At 41.3% G+C, this 21305-nt stretch overlaps 1 long non-coding RNA gene across 1 annotated transcript in view; it reads right to left on the bottom strand.

Annotated features, from left to right (window-relative positions):
* The window catches only part of LOC133653087 (uncharacterized), a 28251-nt gene extending 13237 nt beyond the window's left edge, over window positions 1-15014 (bottom strand). Inside the window, exons 1-2 of the long non-coding RNA XR_009826656.1 lie at window positions 14947-15014; window positions 13699-13791 (exon numbers count right to left, since the gene is read on the bottom strand). This is a non-coding gene — a long non-coding RNA (uncharacterized LOC133653087). The remainder of the gene's footprint in view (window positions 1-13698; window positions 13792-14946) is intronic.
* Between the last annotated feature and the right edge of the window lie 6291 nt (window positions 15015-21305).

Below are 21305 nucleotides of genomic sequence, written 5' to 3'. Positions count from 1 at the left end.
AGCATTGTCCACACGTTTTTAAGTCAGGACTTAGGGAAGGCCATTCTAAAACCTTAATTATAGCCTGATTTAGCCATTCCTTTACCACTTTTGACGTGTGTTTGGGGTCATTGTCCTGTTGGAACACTCAACAGCGCCCAAGACCCAACCTCCAGGCTGATGATTTTAGGTTGTCCTGAAAGATTTGGAGGTAATCCTCCTTTTTCATTGTCCCATTTACTCTCTGTAAAGCACCAGTTCCAATTTGGGCTGTTCGGCCACAATACCCAGTAATATGTTTGGAGGAGGGCAGCACGATGCTAGAGGGGTTAGTGCGCTGCCTCATAATACGAAGGTCCTGAGTTCAATATTGCGCTCCGGATCTTTCTGTGTGGAGTTTGCATGTTCTCCCCGTGACTGCGTGGGTTCCCTCCGGGTACTCCGGCTTCATCCCACCTCTAAAGACATGCACCTGGGGATTGGCTGATTGGCAACACTAAATTGGCCTTATTGCATACTTGTCAACCCTCCCGATTTTCCCGGGAGACTCCCGAATTTCAGTGCCCCTCCCAAAAGTCTCCCGGGGAAACCACTCTCCCTAATTTCTCCCGATTTCCACCCGGACAACAATACTGGGGCGTGCCTTAAAGGCACTGCCTTTAGCGTCCTCTACAACCAGTCGTCACGTCCGCTTTTCCCTCCATACAAACAGCGTGCCGGCCCGGTCACATAATATATGCGGCCTTTACACACACATAAGTGAATGCAATGATCAACAGCCATACAGGTCACACTGAGGGTGACCGCATAAACAACTTTAACACTGTTACAAATATGCGCCACACTGTGAACCCACACCAAACAAGAATGACAAGCACATTTCGGGAGAACATCCGCACCGTAACACAACAAACACAACAAACACAACAGAACAAATACCCAGAACCCCTTGCAGCACTAACTCTTCCGGGACGCTACAATATACACCCCCCGCTACCACCAAACACCACCCCCCTACCCCCACCCCCACCTCAACCCCGCCGCCGCCCGCCGCCCCCCCCCCCCCCCCCCCCTCCCCCATCTCCCGAATTCGGAGGTCTCAAGGTTTGCAAGTATGCCCTAGAGCAGACCTGGGCATTCTGCAGCCCACGGGCCGCATCCAGCCCTTTGTGCGTCCCTGTCCGGCCCGCGTGAGGCCAATCATAAATTACAAAATACATTTAAAAAAGTATCTATCTTGAGTGTGCAATACAACGGTTGCTGCTTTTGTTTTGAAAAGCGTTATTTGTATGACTTCCGTGTGGACCTATGCTCGTGCGCGCAGCGGCAATCACAAATTACAAAATACATTTTTGCAATACAACTGTGCTGCTTTTATTTTGAAAAGTGTCATTTATGGGCGTGTATGTCCTGTGAGGGAAGGCGCACAGCGACAAGTGATGCCGGTTATCCCCGAGACGCTAAAAAAAGAAAAGGTGATGACGAATGGCGTGTTTTCAACAAAACATGGACTGCCAAGTAAAGGTAAAGCCGTGTGCTTAATTTGTAGTACACATGTTGCTGTGTTTGAAGAATATATTGTAACGACCTGCTGAAATTGATGTTGTCTTGATTTGCGTAAATGAGGAGTGAGGATATGTGCGTGTGGAAGGAACGAGATAAGTTGAGCTGTGTTAGTATAGCTTGCTCAATAGAAGTTTAAAAAGAGCTTCAGACTTGGTGTGCACTTCTTCTGGACGCTACAATTGGTGGCAGAAGTAAAACTTTGCGCATACTGCGCTGCTTAATTGTGTGCGCAGCCTGCTACTCATCGAGAGGTACCTGCCACGTGAGGAGCTCGCAGCAGAGAGAGAGAGAGAGAGGATGAGAGAGAGAGAAGAGAGAGAGAGAGAGAGAGAGGAGAGAGAGAGAGAGAGAGAGAGAGAGAGAGAGAGAGAGAGAGATGAGAGAGAGAGAGAGAGAGAGAGAGAGAGAGAGAGAGAGAGAGAGAGAGGAGAGAGGCAGTGTCTACAGGTGCCATGGGGAATTCCGCCCTCAATGAAGACTCCCAGGTTTGATGGCAAGGCGAACTGCGAGGCATTTCATCCCACTTCTGACATCAATTGTAGCGTCCAGAAGAAGTGCACACCAAGTCTGAAGCTCTTTTTAAACTTTTATTGAGCAACCTGTACTAACACAGCTCAACTTATCTCGCTCTGTCCACACGCACAGCTATCCTCACTCCTCATTTCCGCAACAGCAACGCTTCCTCCTTCTTCGCCAATCACCTTGCAGGCGTGCTACGTTCACAACAAAGAGGATGCAGGATAAAGTGACAGAAATTTAAATTTTTGCATGGTATTACACATCAGGAAGCGTTGTGTAAGAAAGTGTTAAAAATAAAACTATCAAAAGCCATCTGCTTTTGAATAAAGATAAGTTAGGTTAAATGAAAATATTATTATTTTTTATCTTACGGTATATCAAAAATAATTAAGCAAAATTTAATTGAAATATTGTCGGTGTGGCCCTCCAGCAGTGCTCGGGTTGCTCATGCGGCCCCCGGTAAAAATTAATTGCCCACTCCTGCCCTAGAGTGTGAATGTGAGTGTGAATGTTGTCTGTCTATCTGTGTTGGCCCTGTGATGAGGTGGCGACTTGTCCAGGGTGTACCCCGGCTTACGCCCGAATGCAGCTGAGATAGGCTCTAATGACCCCCCGGCGACCTTGAAAGGGACAAGCGGTAGAGAATGGATGGATGGATGGATGTTTGGAGGAAAAAAGGTGAGGCCTTTAATCCAGGAATACCAACCTACTGTCAAGCATGGTGGTGGTATTATTTGCTCTGGGCCTGTTTTGCTGCCAATGACATTATGTTCTTTAACAAGTATATGTAAACTTTTGACCACAACTGTATGTATTCCTCTGTGATGCTGCTCTACACAACTATAATTATAAAAAAAGTGCACTGCTAATGAATTGGCCCTTGATATATTATGCAGGTGTACCTGAAGGATGAGTGTATATTTGCAAATGTAAAATTCACCGTATGTCTTTTAAATAAAACAACTATATGTACAGTACAGTTGGGCGCTACACAGTAGCTGGGAGTACTAAACTGCAGTGACGCAGGACAACAATGTGATGCATGGGGGAATAATATAGCGGTCGCATTGGTCAGCTAATTTTCTGGAGCTATTTTAGAGTTCCTAAAGTGGCTTATCTGCATATGGATCCCCATTAGTTTATTTTGAACATTTGCATCAGCAAAGTTCCTTGTAATGATTTACAGCACTGTGTATACAGTATGTCGACTGCTGAGGGTGTTTTCATGTAAAAAAGAAAAACTATCTTAGGCTCTTTAAAACTAGTTGTAGCCAGATTACTCCAATCTCTAATCTTTGTTGACCTATCCCCTTACATTGTCTCTCCTTTGCTCATCAAAACGTTTAATGCGTTGTCATTGTTTCCACTCGTTCACACTCCTTTCCTGTTCTGGTTCTAACAACGTGACTCTGTCTGGTGTGAGCCGGTTGCTGCGTGAAAATCTCAAAATTTTCCACCGAAACTCGAATGTGAGGGCCACCAGCATCGAGTTGCGATGTCGTAAGCTTCGTTAACTGACGGTTTCTAAGTGACTCAGGTTCAGAATGAGGAAGAGGTTAGTGGAGGCATGCAAAGTAAGATGAAGAGGACTTCTGGGAAAAAAAAAACATATTAAAATCATGTAACGCATATCTACTAGAAAAAACATTCATTAACTTCTTAACATTAACATGTACAAAATACTTACACACAAGTTGTTTATTCAGTTACCTGAGCTAAGTTAGTTTAGACAGACTTTAAAGGGAACTGCACTTTTTTGGAAATTTTGCCTACCGTTCACAATCGTTATGTGAGACATTCTGTTTTATGCATTCTAACTCGTAAATGGATGCAAGCAAGAGGACACTAAAAATGGAAGTACTGGGATTTGATCTATTCCGCATCTAAAAACCTCCATCAATGTTTTATATACAGTACATGCTGTAAGTATGTATGTAATGGCAATGGCACATTCATAATAACATGTAATATTTATGTATTTTGGTCATTTTTAGCATACAGCAATGCATTAACGTATCAAAACGTTTGATATTTCCTTTTAACAATAACTACTAAAATATGACTTATTTTATCTTCGTGGAAAATATTTGACACAATGTGTTGTCAAGCTTATGAGATGTGATGCAAGTGTAAGCCGCTGTGACACTATTATTTTTTTAAATAAATGGCTGTAATGATAATGTCAATGAGGGATTTCTAACCACTGCTATGTTGGAATTGTTATTAATATTGATACTGTTGTTGATATTATTCATTTTTGTTTGACTACTTTTGGATTGTTTTTTGTCATGTTTGTGTTTCCTCTCAATTGCTCTGTTGATTGATATTCTGAATGGTGCATGTTTGGAATTGGAATTGTATTATTATGGTATTATTGTGTATTATTTTGTTGGATTGATTAATAAAAAAAATATTTAAACAAGTACTTATCATGGCAGACTTAATAAAAGCCAACAACAACTACTTTGAGACAAATATTGATTTAGAACATTATATTTGTGAGCCTGAATATAAGTAGGTTGAGCTATAAGTTTTTGAAGCCGAGTGATAAGCAGATCCAGCAAGTAGCACTATTGCTAAGTGCTAAACAAGAAATACAAACTACGAACATACTGAAATGTCCACTAACTGGACAATGTCAGCTCTCACTCATCTTGTGATGAGTTGAATGTCAATTTTGACCAACATCTTAGATTATGGCAACAACCTTCTACTATACAAGTGAAAGGCATGATTTATAATCTAGAATTAACTTCAGTGTGTCAATAGCTGCATAAGCTACTTATCTCTCTCTGATCATGGCACTGCTAGAAGTAGTTCCTCTGCAGTTGTGCATATAATAACAATATCGCTAACACTTGGTTAATAAGCAGGAATATTGTTGGCAGTTTTAGAATGTGTTTTGGAGGGCTTCACAAGTGCAATAAATGTCTTCCATTAGCTGCATTGTTAACCACTTCGTATTTGCTGTATATTTAAAATTAGAATGCATTAAACAAATAAATGTGTTTTTGTCTTACATAGGGATTGTGAATGATAGGCACATTTCCCCCCAAAAGTTCAGCTCCCCCTTTAAGGCTGTAAATGTTATTTTTTACTGTAATGATAATAGTCTATCTTTTAATAAGTCTAACTTTTCCTGAAACGAAGACAAGAAGCATACGCTAATATTGTATGCATTACAGATCAGACTTAGTGTCTCTATTCACATCTGTTTTCCATGTTTGCGTGACAATGAATCTCTAGCCCTTTAATCTTATCATATACAACTACTTCAAAAAATGTATTGCACTGTTTGATCGTAATCTGGGATATTTTTCCGATCAAAAGAAGTTCCTGGACAGTAAATCTTGAGTAAATCATGACCTCCTTTACATTTAAATTGCACCCATTTTTGAAGCATGTTACAAGACGTGTTTACATTTATATATATATTAAAGATCTATATTATTTAGAGAATCCTCCTAACGTGTGTGTGTGTGTCTCAACATTTTGGACGGCCATCATTTAAAACATAATTAGAAATCCTCAAAGCTGCTAAAGGACTTGAGATCTTGTTAAAACAAATTAAATTGATGCGTTTTGGTGTCCTTTAGTGTTCTTTTTAATAGTGTTTTTTTTTTGTTTTTTTACATAGAATATATATTATTAAAGTATTTTTTATATGATAAAAAAGTCTTTATGTATGCATTTTTTTGCATCTTTAGCGGAGTGAATGCAGCCTTTCACCAATGAGCACACTTTCAGCTGTAAAAAAGAAAAGTGGTGTCAATGTAGATGCACCACAGGACTGCTTCTAAAATGCCCATAACAAGTACAAACGTAGTACATGTCCTCTGCAAGTTTGAAGACATAGCAAAACACCACAAGTAGGAGCATGATGACATGAATGTGCAGTAAATGTGAGTGTCTCCCTGGTGATTCCCCACATAATACACACAAAATCCCCATTTAAATAAGGCGGTATGCACCACTTCAATTGCACACGCAGTCTTAATAAGTCGCATGCAACACGGCCACTAATAGTACACGCTATTTTAAAGATTGCACGCACTGTTTAGCACGGGGTGTTTGGATCTTGGTAAATCAGGCCCATATTATTTTACAATTGCGTCATATGTATGTCATATATACATACTGTATGTCTAATCTGAGGGGACAAGACAATGTATACAAACAATTAAGCATACAAGGGGACACTAAACACTTTAAGTAAATTAATATAGTTCATGGAGCTGTAGGCACCGATCCAGTGGGTGCTTCGGGGCCCGAGCACCCACGTGGTATTGATGGCAACAATCATGCTTTAGATTAATTTTTGAATAATCAATCTTATCATTGTTGATTTAGTGGGGAGTTGGGTCCATTTTACATAACTACAAGGTCACAATTCATACAGTCTTTAATTAACAACGACCAACCAAGTTATAATTGTGCCCAAAAATGAACTTAACGACAGAAACACATTGACATAGGACACGCTGAACATGAGCAAATGAAGGGCATAATTACTCAACAGCCATACATGTCACACTAAGGGTGGCAGTATGGTCAATGCCAACACTGTCATAAACATGTGCCATATAGTGAAACCACACTAAACAACGACAAACACATTTTGGAAGAATATTTGCACCGCAACACAACATAAACACTACAGAACAAATTCCCAGAATTCCCTGCAGCACCAACTCTTCCGGGACACTACAATATAAACAAACGCCATTGGTGGATCTACACCTAACATCCACTGTAATGATACCACATACATTAGCATATCTACTTGATACTAGTATGATTACATCAACATTTTTTAACATCACAAAGTCTTCTTTTGCTTTTTTTAAATGTATATTATGTTTATAAACTCAGGAAATATGTCCCTGGACACATGAGGACTTTGAATATGACAGGAAATGGACAAGTAGATTAATAATTCATTTTCTATCACTTGTCCATAATCATTTTGACGAAATAATAGAATGATAAATGACACAATATGTTACTGCACATCATTAGCAGACTAATTAGGAGCCTTTGTTTGTTTACTTACTACTAAAAGACAAATTGTTTTGTATGTTCACTATTTTATTTAAGGACAACATTGCAATAAGAAACATATGTTTAATGTACCCTAAGATTGTTTTTGTTAAAATAAAGCTAATAATTACATTTTTTGTGGTCCTTGAAAAGTACCGAAATACTTTTGGTACCGGTACCAAAATATTGGTATCGGGACAACACTAATATACACACACATCGAGCACCCACTGGCAGAAATGTAGATCAGCGCCTATGCATGGAGCTACTTGGCAGTTTTAATTTTTATTATTTTTTAAATCAACTCTCTTTCCTAAATTGTACGAGGAGGTCAGCAAATACAAGCATTGCATTGTGCTGATCTGGAGCTCAGCAGTCTCCTGGATTTTAGCTGAGTCACGACCTGAGTGAACGCACGTGTACAGTAGCTTTTCAACTCTGTAACAATGTCGATGTGCTGAATCCATCCAATGTTAAGAGTTGCACTTCCAGCTTTTCCCCTTTTTTTCTCTTTTTTAGAGGTTAACTAAGCTCAAGTCATAGTCACGTTGTTTGGGTAGCCTCATCAACAGGATGCGGCCAATGCAGAAGTCAAAAAGGAGCAGTGTTTCACAATCCTCCAGATTGTTGGAGCGGCTGGGCTACTTCCCATCTGAGTGCAAGACAAATGTTCAGATAAAGTCTCACAAACACAGCGCTCTCGCGGCTTGGCAGATGCTGAATGCTGATTTGTTTCGGACATTCTCCTCCCATTGCTCTCCCAGCGTATGATAGGGCAGGCAATGTCAATGCATGACGCGAAAACGGCATGATTTTAATCATTATCTTCCCGGCGGCCGCCTCAACTTGCATTTTATATGTCAAAGCCAACTTGGAGTTTGTCAGTGCAATCGCTGCCGTTTTGGCTGCACCAGTGTACACACGCTAATGCTAAATAGCAGCATAACAGGGTGTTAACAGTTTGCACAGTCTTGTCATAAAACTAAGTGCAGAACAATAATGGCAACAGACAGCAGCTGAGCTGCTCAACTTGCTTATGTTGGCCAACACGCACTTGCACAGTAAAGTCAGTGTAACTACACTACTCTAAATTAGGCTACGTAGCTATGGTGATTCATATTAAGGCTGTCCAAAACCGCACAGGTAGAGACGCCGACTACGTTTATATGCACTATTGGTCATACGCCGTGTGCCTCCCGTACATTGGGAAGGCACTTGTTTCTTTTTAGAGTGGAAAAATTACATTATTTTCCGGTTGACCTAAGAGACACTAGGCATCTGCTGCTTCTTACAAGTCAACAGCCTAACTCTGTTGTACATGATGTTTGTTTGATTGATTGATTGAAACTTTTATTAGTAGATTGCACAGTACATATTCCGTACAATTGACCACTAAATGGTAACACCCAAATAAGTTTTTCAACTTGTCCACGTTAATCAATTCATGGTACAAATATATACTATCAGCATAGTACAGTCATCACACAAGTTAATCATCAGAGTATATACATCGAATTATTTAAATTTTTTACAATCCGGTGGGTGGGGCAGGAGGGTCAACGCAACAGATGTGGAGGGGGTTGGGGCAGGAGGGTTAGGTTTGGTTGCTATCAGCACTTCAGTCATCAACAATTATATCATCTGATAAATGGACATTGTAACAGTGTAGGTCTGACCTCGTAAGATATGTACAGCGAGCAATGAACATAGTGAGCTCAGAAAGCATAAGAACAAGTACAAACCCCGTTTCCATATGAGTTGGGAAATTGTGTTAGATGTAAATATAAACGGAATACAATGATTTGCAAATCATGTTCAACCCATATTCAGTTGAATATGCTACAAAGACAACATATTTGATGTTCAAACTGATAAACTTTTTTTTTTTACAAATAATCATTAACTTTAGAATTTGATGCCAGCTACACGTGACAAATAAGTTGGGAAAGGTGGCAATAAATACTGATAAAGTTGAGGAATGCTCATCAAACACTTATTTGGAACATCTCACAGGTGAACAGGTAAATTGGGAACAGGTGGGTGCCATGATTGGGTATAAAAGTAGATTCCATGAAATGCTCAGTCATTTACAAACAACGATGGGGCAAGGGTCACCACTTTGTCAACAAATGTGTGAGCAAATTGTTGAACAGTTCAAGAAAAACCTTTCTCAACCAGCTATTGCAAGGAATTTAGGGATTTCACCATCTACGGTCCGTAATATCATCAAAGGGTTCAGAGAATCTGGAGAAATCACTGCACGTAAGCAGCTAAGCCCGTGACCTTCGATCCCTCAGGCTGTACTGCATCAACAAGCGACATTAGTGTGTAAAGGATATCACCACATGGGCTCAGGATTACTTCAGAAACCCACTGTCAGTAACTACAATTGGTCGCTACACCTGTAAGTGCAAGTTAAAGGCCTACTGAAATGATTTTTCTTTTAATTTAAACGGGGATAGCAGATCCATTCTATGTGTCATACTTGACCATTTCGCGATATTGCCATATTTTTGCTGAAAGGATTTAGTAGAGAACAACGACGATAAAGATCGCAACTTTTGGTATGGTAAAAGCCTTGCCCCTACCGGAAGTAGCGTGACGTAGTCAGTTGATAGCCTCCTCATATTTTCCTATTGTTTTCAATGCAGCTAGAGCGATTCGGACCGAGAAAGCGACGATTACCCCATTAATTTGAGCGAGGATGAAAGATTCGTGGATGAGGAACGTTAGAGATAAGGATAGCAGATCCATTCTATGTGTCATAGTAATGCAGTGCAAGACATATATTTTTCACTCTGACCGTAACTTAGGTACAAGCTGGCTCATTGTATTCCACACTCTCTCCTTTTTCTATTGTGGATCACGGATTTGTATTTTCAACCACCTCGGATACTATGTCCTCTTGAAAATGAGAGTCGAGAACGCGAAATGGACATTCACAGTGACTTTTATCTCCACGACAATACATCGACGGAACACTTTAGCTACGGAGCTAATGTGATAGCATCGTGCTTAACTGCATATAGAAACAAAATAAATAAATCCCTGACTGGAAGGATATACAGAAGATCAACAATACTATTAAGCCAGGGACATGTAATTTTATTATAAGTACTAACGCAGACAAACTATTTATAGCGCTGACATGGTCACGAGTTTATGCTGCTATGTTTACATCATCGAGTCGTCAGCTGCTTCCTCGCTTCCCTGCTCTTTGGAAGTTTATTTTAGTGTGCCTTTTCTTTGGCCCACTCCTATAATGTTATTCATTTTCTCTGCCTACAGAAATTAAAAACAGTGTCTATCTATAGCTTGACATAAACACAATGACTTGTGTGTTGTTTGGGAACAGTTGATATTAGTTGTGTGTTCTTAAATGTGTGTTCCACGTCTTGCATGTCGAGAGCAGTTTTGATTTGGGCTTACAAGGTAAACAACAAAATTAATGTTTTGGGCATTGTTTTATCCAAACGCATACATGTGTCCAAATGTGGTCAAGTAGATGCATTGTGGGTTTCCTGGACATCGTTTACATCGATAAAAGAAAAATCTAAGGAAGAGAATCCCTCTGCCATCTTCAACTATGTTTGTTTTTTTTGGGTTTTTTTAAATAAAAATTGAATATTCCCTCTTCTCTTCTCTGACTCCCTCATCATCATTTGGGATGTGCGTGTCTGTTGTGATTTCCCTTCCTGATATGATGACCCGCCCTATCTTGCCTCTGATTGGTCTGTCCGTAATGTTGTGCCCTAATCGTAACCAATCGTGACTCATCATAGTAAACCAACCAATCATCATGGATTTTTCCCATGCATTTTTGTCTCCTGCCTATGGAGTTGCACTAGTCAATTTATCTCTTTCTCTTCTCCCTTTCTCTTCTTCTGTAGCTTGTAGCTTTGTAGCTAAGCAACCCGCTACATGGGTCTAAAAATAGCAAAACTACGGAAATCGCTACCCGTTTAAAAAGTAGTGAAGCTCCTGCCAAGCTACTGGGCAATGTAGTTAAGCTACGTAGCTTTGCTACATGCAGCGAGCTACTGCCCAACACTGGAACTAACCAGCATCAGGCTTGAAAATTCCTGCACACAAAACATTTATCGTAGAATAATACATCCATCCATCCATTTCTACCGCTTATTCCCTTTGGGGTCGCGGGGGGTGCTGGAGCCTATCTCAGCTACAATCGGATAATGTTGTTTTTTTCTCCAGAGACTGTACCAGAGGTGGATATGCAATCTACTCAGGTGGCAAATTATGTTGTTACAAATCAACCGCAGCACCTAGCAAGTAATTTCCAGATTCCATCTGTATCAATTCCTAATTGTGCTCCAAGTTATTTTATACACGTGAGGCATAATCTATTAATGCTACTAGTATGGATACCTTTAATAAAAATATCTCCAAACTGCCCACCACCCTAATATGGGCTTTTTGATGATGTGATCATTGTTTCCCAGCGCGTTATTAGTTAATGAGATCATCAGAGACAGCAATCTTTGCGTCATCGGTGTCAGCGAGAAATGGTTAAAATCATGATGATTTTTAAAAATCTCCTTCTAACTATACGAGTTCACATGTAGCTTATCCACTTAAAAGATGTGTAGGAGTCGCACTAATCCCTAGTGTAAACCTTAATCTTAGCCCCAGCCCTAGTCATTTCAGGTTCTTACTATAAGGTCGGTTACACCCTCAACACTCCACCTGGCTATTATCTATCGCCATCCTGGGCCTTATTCAGACTTTGTCAATGAATTCTGGGAATTTGTTGATAAAGGAGATTAAAATCACCACATACCAGCTCCAACTGGTTTCTATAAACATAGATATGAATGTATGCATTACGGCAATTGCTTTCCAAAATAATCTCTCTCGTTTTGAAGAAGTAACATTAGAACAACTCTCGCGACTCATTAAACAGACAAAACCAACTATATGTTTACTTGACCCATTTTCTGGGAAACTCATCAAGAAGCTGTTTGTAATATTATCACCATCAGTGCGAAATATTATTAACGTATCACTCTCCCCCGGTACTGTTTCCTAAGCATTCAAAACAGCGCCTGTGAACATTTCCTCCCCCTGTGACACCTCATAGAGGGGGTGCATGAGATGGGCTGCACATGGGATGAGACGGTTATAATAATTGACCATTCCGCGAAACTCCTGAAGCAGCTTGAGAGTGAGTGGGCGTAGAAACTTGGAAATTGCCTCCACCGGTGTAGGTAGGGGAACAGCACCTTGCGAGGACACCCTGTGACGAAGAAAGTCAATGTATGTTTCTCCAAACTGGTACTGTGCAACCGGCTAAACGGCAGCCGTAAATGTTTCAAATATTCGCCGGCAGACATTATAGCCACCAGAATATCATCCAAATAAGCAACCAAAATTGGTGAATACCATAAAGCAAAGTCCATGAGCCTCTGAAAGATATGTGCTGCCTCCTGCAGGCCAAATAACATCCTCAAAAACCCAAATAATCCAAAAGGAGTTAATATGGTGGTTTTAGGTACTGTATGTCCAACTCATGTACTGGTATTTGGTGGTAGCCGTGCACAAAATCTACCTTTGAAAAAGTCCTGGAAGTGTGATATGGCATAACGGTCTGGCGTGGTGACGTTATTCAGTTGGGGAAAGTCACCACAAGGACGCCACAGCCCACCAGGCTTCATTCGGTACCATATGTAGAGGCAAAGCCCAAGGACTGTTTGAACGACATACAATTCCCAGTCAAACTCTTGCCATGTCAGGGCCAGTTTAGCAGAGTCAAGCTGCCACAGAAACAGGCAGGCCCACTGTAGGAATGAAGTGCTACACCCCGTGCTTTGCGACTGTTGCCAAAAACGTTGGCAAAGTCAGTTCCGAAAACTCAGTAAGAAGCCGTTGCTAAAAATCTCCCACAGCGAGCATGTTGGTTAGGACCACGGGCCGGTGAGTTTATTATCCGACTTCCGTTAAAACAACTTCCACCCGGAAGTGTGTCCCCATATATGTGGTCACATCCAGCCTATGCGCCCATCCCCAATCTAGTGATGAGAACACTTAGTGCCCCACTACAATCTGCTTAAAAGACCTAACCTCGATTTTGACCTCCTGTTAAACTATAGGCTAGTTACAGAGGTTTTTAGGGTTCGCTTATTATCGCTCGACGTTACATACAGAACTTCAGTAAAGTAGCTAAACCTCTCAATAGACTGACATCGTCCAAGATCCTTTTTTTTGTCCTTAAGTCGGGGATTACATTTGTTCCTTTCTTGATCCATCAGGTGTCTCCTATTTTTTGTGGAGGTGGACACTTCTGACACGGGGGTAGGGGCCATGCTCTCCCAACGCGCCAGCTCTGATCAAAAACTGCACCCTTATGCCTTCTTCTCCAGGCGTGAAGAGAGAAATTACAACATCGGCAATGGCGAGCTCCTGGCGTTGATAATCACTCTTTAATAGTAGAGGCACTGACTGGAGGGTGCCACACATCTATTCTTTATCTACATAGACCATCAGAACCTCTCTCTTATTCGCTCCGCTACGCGCCTTAATCCCCGCCAGGCACGGTGGGCACTCTTCCTCACAAGGTTTGACCTCTGCATTACCTACCGTCCTGGTTCACTTCACAGGAACCCTGTTGCCTTCTTCAGGATGTTTGGAGGAATATTCTCCTGAGACCATCGCTCTCCAGTCCCAGTAGCCCTACAGGCGGGAAATCGAGAAATGTGTGAAGAATGCCATCAAAGAATTAGATAGATAGATAGATAGATGGATAGTACTTTATTGGTTCCTTCAGGAGAGTTCCCTCAGGAAAGGATGACCTCTGGGTCGCCTGTTTGTGCCAGAGTCGCTATGCTCTGAGGTTCTGGTGTGGGCTCACTCCTCCAAGTTGGAGTGTCACCCATGAGCCAAAAGCACAGCCTTCCTGCTTGCTCAACAATGTTGGCTTTCCTCGATAACGACAAAAGGAGCTTTGTGGCGGCATGCGTCGTCTGTGCCAGGGACAAGTCTTCCCACCAGTCCCCTGCAGGACTCTTGCAACCCCTCCTCGTCCTGTCCCGCCTTGGTCGCATATCCACTGGATTGTGTCACAGGACTGTCGGACTATAGGTTTCATGACCATCGTGGATAGATATTCAAAGTCTGGCCATTTGTTTCCCCCTTCGCAAGCTGCCCTCCGCGATGGAGACCGCCAAGCTCCTGGTCAAATGTGGTCCATCTCCATCGGATCCCCCTCAATGTGTTCTCAGACAAGGGTCTGCATTTCTCCCGGAAGGCCTTCTGCAAGTCCCTGGGAGCCACGGTGAGCCTGTCTTCAGGGTACCATCTAAAGTCAAATGGCCAGACTGAGTAAGCCAACCAGGACCTGGAGGCAGCCTTAAGGTACGTCTGTCATCAAGATCCCACCTCCTGGTCCCGCTTCCTCGACCTCAGCATTTTGGTTTGTTACTTGTTGCTCTTTCTTTTTTCGTGGTGCCCTCTCCAGTTGGTTGTGGCACCATATGTCTTTGTTACTGGCAGCTCTGCTGTGAGTTTTTGTTATTAAAGACTGTCAACTTGGCAGCGTGGCGAAGTTGGTAGAGTGGCCGTGCCAGCAATCGGAGGGTTGCTGGTTACTAGGGTTCAATCCCCACCTTCTACCATCCTAGTCACGTCCGTTGTGTCCTTGGGCAAGACACTTCACCCTTGCTCCTGATGGCTGCTGGTTAGCGCCTTGCATGGCAGCTCCCCCCATCAGTGTGTGAATGTGTGTGTGTGAATGGGTGAATGTGGAAATACTGTCAAAGCGCTTTGAGTACCTTGAAGGTAGAAATGCGCTATACAAGTATAACCCATTTTTCATTATTTATAACTTACCGCTTCGCCTCCACATCTTTGGAATCTACCTCCTCTGTGTTTCACACCCTCGACAAGGCGATTCCTTTTGGTCCATTTCAACTGTAAATAACAATATATAAATGATAAATGTCAGTGTTTATCTCACGCCCACAACACAGACACGTCACTTTCGCTTGTTAGCACTAGCATTCTGTTCATTCATTGAGGCTAAAAACTACACAAATTGAATTTGAAAAAATAATAAACAAAAATAAACTTCACATAGTTTAAAGATTACGGCTGAGTAAAAACACTCCAAGATAGTTTCCCTGATCAGCGTTCTTCGGCACATAGATGCCCCACAAAAGTTCCTGCCTGTCGAAAGCTCTTTTCATTCTTCTTTCTCTCTGTTGTCAAGTTTGTTGTAATAGAAATACACAAGAAATAGGAAACGAACAAGTCATCTTGCATTTCGTAAAAGGCAGCGCTGTGTTCGAAAAATATGGTTTAGGAACGCCCTAAACTGTGTTCAACCAATCAGCGTTCAACAGCACAGCCCACCCCCGAAAAAGCATTGAACACCGCAGAGGCCACCAGAGTGAAAGGATATTTTTTGGAATTTTAATTATAATTTTTTTTTTTTTTTTTTTTTTTTTGTTTTTTTTTTTGTTGTTGTAGCTGTATGTAGAAATGGCTGGTTGCATCAGCTATGCTCTTTTAATGTCTTTAATGTCCTTTGTGTTCTTTGATGTTTCCCTCTTACACACATGTTTAATGTGTGCTATGGCTATGAGGTTTTTTTCCCTTCGCCTCAGTCTGGACCCCCTCTCCAGGAGCCCAGGCTGAGACTGATTTTTTTTTCTCTCGCCCCCCCTACCAAGCATTTATCTGTTTCTCACCTTTTTTGTAAGGGGCGCCCGAAGTTGGCAGACCCGTCAGCGACCCGGTTCTGTCTCCCTGTAACATTTGTCTGCTCTTGAATGGGATTATGCTGAAAATCTTAATTTCTCCTCAGGGATTAATAAAGTATTGCTGATTCTGATTCTGATAATGGCATTTCATATTGACACTTTTTATGAGTTCCACGGTCTTTGAACATATGAAACATCCTGATTGTGTGCTTGCACAGGAAAGAATGAAGATAAATCAGTTAGTCCATTCTGGGTTGAAAGCTCTATTTTCGCTCCACTTTCCTCTTCTTTAAAAGTGCCATGTATATTTATTTTGCCCTTGTCGCTGGCTTGTCTGTTCTCTCTCTCCACTCCACGCCAAAAGAAGGCGAGGGAGGGCTGGTGAACCAAACATGGACGTATTGTTCTTCTGCCCTTGTCCATAGCTGACTTGTCTCTGTCCTCGCTCTCTGTACGTCACGCTCATTTACCTCTTCTTTTGAAGTACTTGTTCTTCCGTGTCACTCGCTTGCTTCGCTTCCATCTGTCCCTTTATTTAAAGTTTGGAATGCACAGATTTGATTGGCTCAGTAGTGTCATGTGCAATGGCTTTAACTGCATGCAATTGGTCTATGGCAGGAGTCACCAACGTGGTGCCCGCGGGCACCAGGTCGCCCGTAAGGAACAGATGAGTCGCCCGCTGGCCTGTTCTAAAAATAGCTCAAATAGCAGCACTTACCAGTGAGCTGCCTCTATTTTTTAAATTGTATTTATTTACTAGTGTGACAGTCCTAACTGTCGTGCGGGTTCTCAGGACCATCCAGGGAAGACATTGTCGTGAGACGGTTTAGACTTCTTTATTATTTCAATCACAGAGTCTTTTGCGTGCTTTTCAGCAGCTGCCTTTTTTCTCACGTGAGCACACGAATGGTTTCCTCCCGTCCGCCGTCTGGTTTTCAGCAGCACGTCGCCGTCATTTGCGTGGCAGCAGAGGATGGTTTCCTCCCGTCCGCCGTCTTTCTCCGTCTCCTCCCTTGATGTTCACGTCTCTCGCCCTTTTATACGGTCCGAGAGGGTGATTGCACTGTCCACAGCTGCACGCTCCACGCACCTTATGCTGATTGCCGCGTCGCTCCCAGCGCGCCCCGCCTTGCCGCTCGCTCGTCCACGCCTCCTCGCCGCCATCTTGGAGCGGGCGCCGTCGGTCCGCCGGCCCCGCCTCCCCACAACTAGCAAGCTGGTCTCGCTTTGCTCGACATTTTTAATTCTAAGAGAGACAAAACTCAAATAGAATTTGAAAATCCAAGAAAATATTTTAAAGACTTTGTCTTCACTTGTTTAAATAAATTCATAATTTTTTTACTTTGCTTCTTATAACTTTCAGAAAGACAATTTTAGAGAAAAAATACAACCTTAAAAATGATTTTAGGATTTTTAAACACATATACCTTTTTACCTTTTAAATTCCTTCCTCTTCTTTCCTGACAATTTAAATCAATGTTCAAGTAAATTAATTTGTTTTATTGTAAAGAATAATAAATACATTTTAATTTAATTATTCATTTTAGCTTCTGTTTTTTCGACAACGAATATTTGTGAAATATTTCTTCAAACTTATTATGATTAAAATTCAAAAAAAATATTCTGGCAAATCCAGAAAATCTGTAGAATCAAATGTAAATCTTATTTCAAAGTCTTTTGAATTTCTTTTAAAATTTTTGTTTTGGAAAATCTAGAAGAAATAATGATTTGTCTTTGTTAGAAACATAGCTTGGTCCAATTTGTTATATATTCTAACAAAGTGCAGATTGGATTTTAACCTATTTAAAACATGTCATCAAAATTCTAAAATTAATCTTAATCAGGAAAAATTACTAATGATGTTCCATAAATTATTCTTTTTATTTTACAAGTTATTTGTACAAACATGGTGCAAAGAAATTCATGATTTGTTCAAAACTGTTAGTGGCTAGCTAGTTAAAATGGGATATTGTGATTTCACAAGACTGTCTTAGAAGTGATCATTTGAAAATGTTCAATTTGAAAAATGTGCACTTAGAGAAAATATAAAAATAAAGTGTTGCATATTGATATTTATCTGTTTCTATATATATTTATTGTGAGAAATCATTAAGATGATCAGTGTTTCCACAAAGATAAATATCATTAATTATTAATAATAACATAGAGTTAAAGGTAAATTGAGCAAATTGGCTATTTCTGGCAATTTATTTAAGTGTGTATCAAACTGGTAGCCCTTCGCATTAATCAGTACCCAAGAAGTAGCTCTTGGTTTCAAAAAGGTTGGTGACCCCTGGTCTATGGATTTCCTGGTCTTCTTTTTCTTCTGTAGTGTGTCTTTAGACTTGCAGCTCTTTTGAGGCGAGCCAGGTCAACGTGTCATCGTCCAGGTCAATCAGACCTTGTTTGCCATTCGGTAATGGCGATCTGTTCGATGACGTTGAGTTTAGCGGTTGTAAGGTCTTCAATGTTGAGCTGCAGTAACGCTAAACCAACTAGGCTTTTTGCGGTCTGCAGACGTGGTAAACTCTCTTGAAGGAATCAATAAAGTACTATCTATCTATCTATCTAAAGACATTAGTTTCGCTTTTGTAGGCTTTTTGAACCTGTAAGCTACTCATGGGGGGGATTTCCTGGTCTGATCAAGCACTACCGTAAGTTATATAAGATCTGTGACAGTCAAAATAGAAGAGCTCTGTAAAAACTTGAATAGTCTAATCACTTATTGACTACACATCCAGGTTTGTGTAAGATCGCATGTAGGTCCGGATTCGGGCCGCGGTCCGCCAGTTTTTCATCTCTGCTCTATGATCAAAATGCTCTCGAAGAAATCTATCATAAATGCATATTCTGTAGATACCTTCCTCTTTAAAGTTTTATAATCATGAGACAAACAATAAATTACTTTGGAGTAATTAGCTGTTAAGTCCCGCACATGTACCTATAAATAAACACATGTATGTATGTAATATGTATTTATGTGTGTGTGTATATATATATATATATATATATATATATATATATATATATATATATATATATATATATATATATATATATATATATATATTGCATCATCAGAGAAATGGACATTGAAAGAGTGTAGGTCTGACTTGGTAGGTTATGTACAGCAAGTAGTGGACATAGAGAGAGAGAGATCAGAAAGCATAAGAAAAAGTATCTACATTTGATTATTTACATTTGATCATTTACAATCCGGGGAGGGTGTTAGTTTAGGGTTGAAGTTGCCTGGAGGTGTACTTTTATTGCGGTTTTGAAGGAGGATAGAGATGCCCTTTCTTTTGCACCTGTTGGGAGCGCATTCCACATTGATGTGGCATAGAAAGAGAATGAGTTAAGACCTTTGTTAGATCGGAAACTGGGTTTAACGTGGTTAGTGGAGCTCCCCCTGGTGTTGTGGTTATGGCGGTCATTTACGTTAAAGGCCTACTGAAATTAAATGTTTTTATTTAAACGGGGATAGCAGATCCATTCTATGTGTCGTACTTGATCATTTAGCGAAAGGCTCCTCACATTTCCCCATTGTTTACACCAGCAGCGAGAGCGATTCGGACCGAGAAAGCGACGATTACCCCATTAATTTGAGCGAGGATGAAATATTTGTGGATGAGGAACGTGAGAGTGAAGGACTAGAGTGCAGTGCAGGACGCATCTTTTTTTCGCTCTGACCGTAACTTAGGTACAAGGGCTCATTGGATTCCACACTTTCTCCTTTTTCTATTGTGGATCACGGATTTGTATTTTAAACCACCTCGGATACTATATCCTCCTGAAAATGAGAGTCGAGAACGCGAAATGGACATTCACAGTGACTTTTATCTCCACGACAATACATAGCCGAAGCACTTTAGCTACGGAGCTAACGTGATAGCATCGGGCTTAAATGCAGATAGAAACAAAATAAATAAACCCTTGACTGGAAGGATAGACAGAAAATCAACAATACTATTAAACCATGGACCTGTAACTACACGGTTAATGCTTTCCAGCCTGGCGAAGCTTAACAATGCTGTTGCTAACGACGCCATTGAAGCTAACTTAGCTACGGGACCTTACAGAGCTATGCTAAAAACATTAGCTATCCACCTTTCGCCAGCCAGCCCTCATCTGCTCATCAACACCCATGCTCACCTGCGTTCCAGCGATCGGCGGAGCGACGAAGGACTTCACCCGATCATCGATGCGGTCGGCGGCTAGCGTCGGATAGCGCGTCTGCTATCCTAGTCAAAGTCCTCCTGGTTGTGTTGCTGTAGCCAGCCGCTAATACACCGATCTCACCTACAACTTTCTTCTTTGCAGTCTTCATTGTTCATTAAACAAATTGCAAAAGATTCACCAACACAGAAGTCCAGAATACTGTGGAATTTTGCGATGAAAACAGAGCTTTTTGTATTGGATACAGTGGTGTCCGAATACTTCCGTTTCAACCATTGACGTCATGCGCATACGTCATCATACATAGACGTTTTCAACCGGAAGTTTAGCGGGAAATTTAAAATTTCACTTAATATGTTAACCCGGCCGTATTGGCATGTTTTGCAATGTTAAGATTTCATCATTGATATATAAACTATCAGACTGCGTGGTCGGTAGTAGTGGGTTTCAGTAGGCCTTTAAGGAAGTAGTTTTACATGTACTTCGGTACCAGGGAGGTGTAGCAGATTTTATAGACTAGGCTCAGTGCAAGTTGTTTTACTCTGTCCTCCACCCTGAGCCAATTCACTTTGGAGAAGTGGCTAGGAGTGAGGCTATGATCTGGGGTGGAGGTCTAAAAGTAATCTGACTAGCTTGTTCTGGGATGTCTGGAGTTTAGATTTGAGGGTTTTGGAGGTGCTAGGGTACCAGGAGGTGCATGCGTAATCGAAAAAGGGTTGAACGAGTGTTCCCGCTAGAATCCTCATGGTGCTTTTGTTGACCAGAGAGGAGATTCTATAGAGAAATCTCGTTCGTTGGTTGTGGTCTGCATAACATGTAATGATGTTTTTTTGGTCAAAATTTTGCATAGATTTTGTTTCACAGACCATCTTCAAGCCACTTTCTGACTGCCTCTCCAAGGCAGTCTTTATTTACCAAAGCCCTCCTCCAGGCCAAGCCCCCTTCGACTGCGTCTCCACTCCATCAACAATGTTGTAGTTTTTAGTGCTTCCATATCGAGTCTTTTAAAACTGAACGCTACTTTTCATTAGAAATTGTAACAGTGCATGCATGGGCGTGGACTAGCCAGTCTGTCCCACAACAAGAGGATGGAGAAAAATAAGGAACTTATTGACTACAACTTTGGACTACAACTAAATTAAAATGGTGGACTCATGCAAAGCTCTTTGGGTAAACCGCTACCATATATGAAGATATCCGCTGACCTAAGTAACTGAATCACCAAAAATGGTTCCCGGGCGCGGCCACCGCTGCTGCTCACTGCTCCCCTCACCTCCCAGGGGTTGAGGGTGATGGGTCAAATGCAGATGA

The sequence above is a fragment of the Entelurus aequoreus genome, linkage group LG07 (assembly GCF_033978785.1).
Source record: "Entelurus aequoreus isolate RoL-2023_Sb linkage group LG07, RoL_Eaeq_v1.1, whole genome shotgun sequence".
Lineage (NCBI taxonomy): Eukaryota > Metazoa > Chordata > Actinopteri > Syngnathiformes > Syngnathidae > Entelurus > Entelurus aequoreus.
Note: the sequence above shows the minus strand (reverse complement) of the source record. Positions and strands in the feature narration are given on the sequence as shown.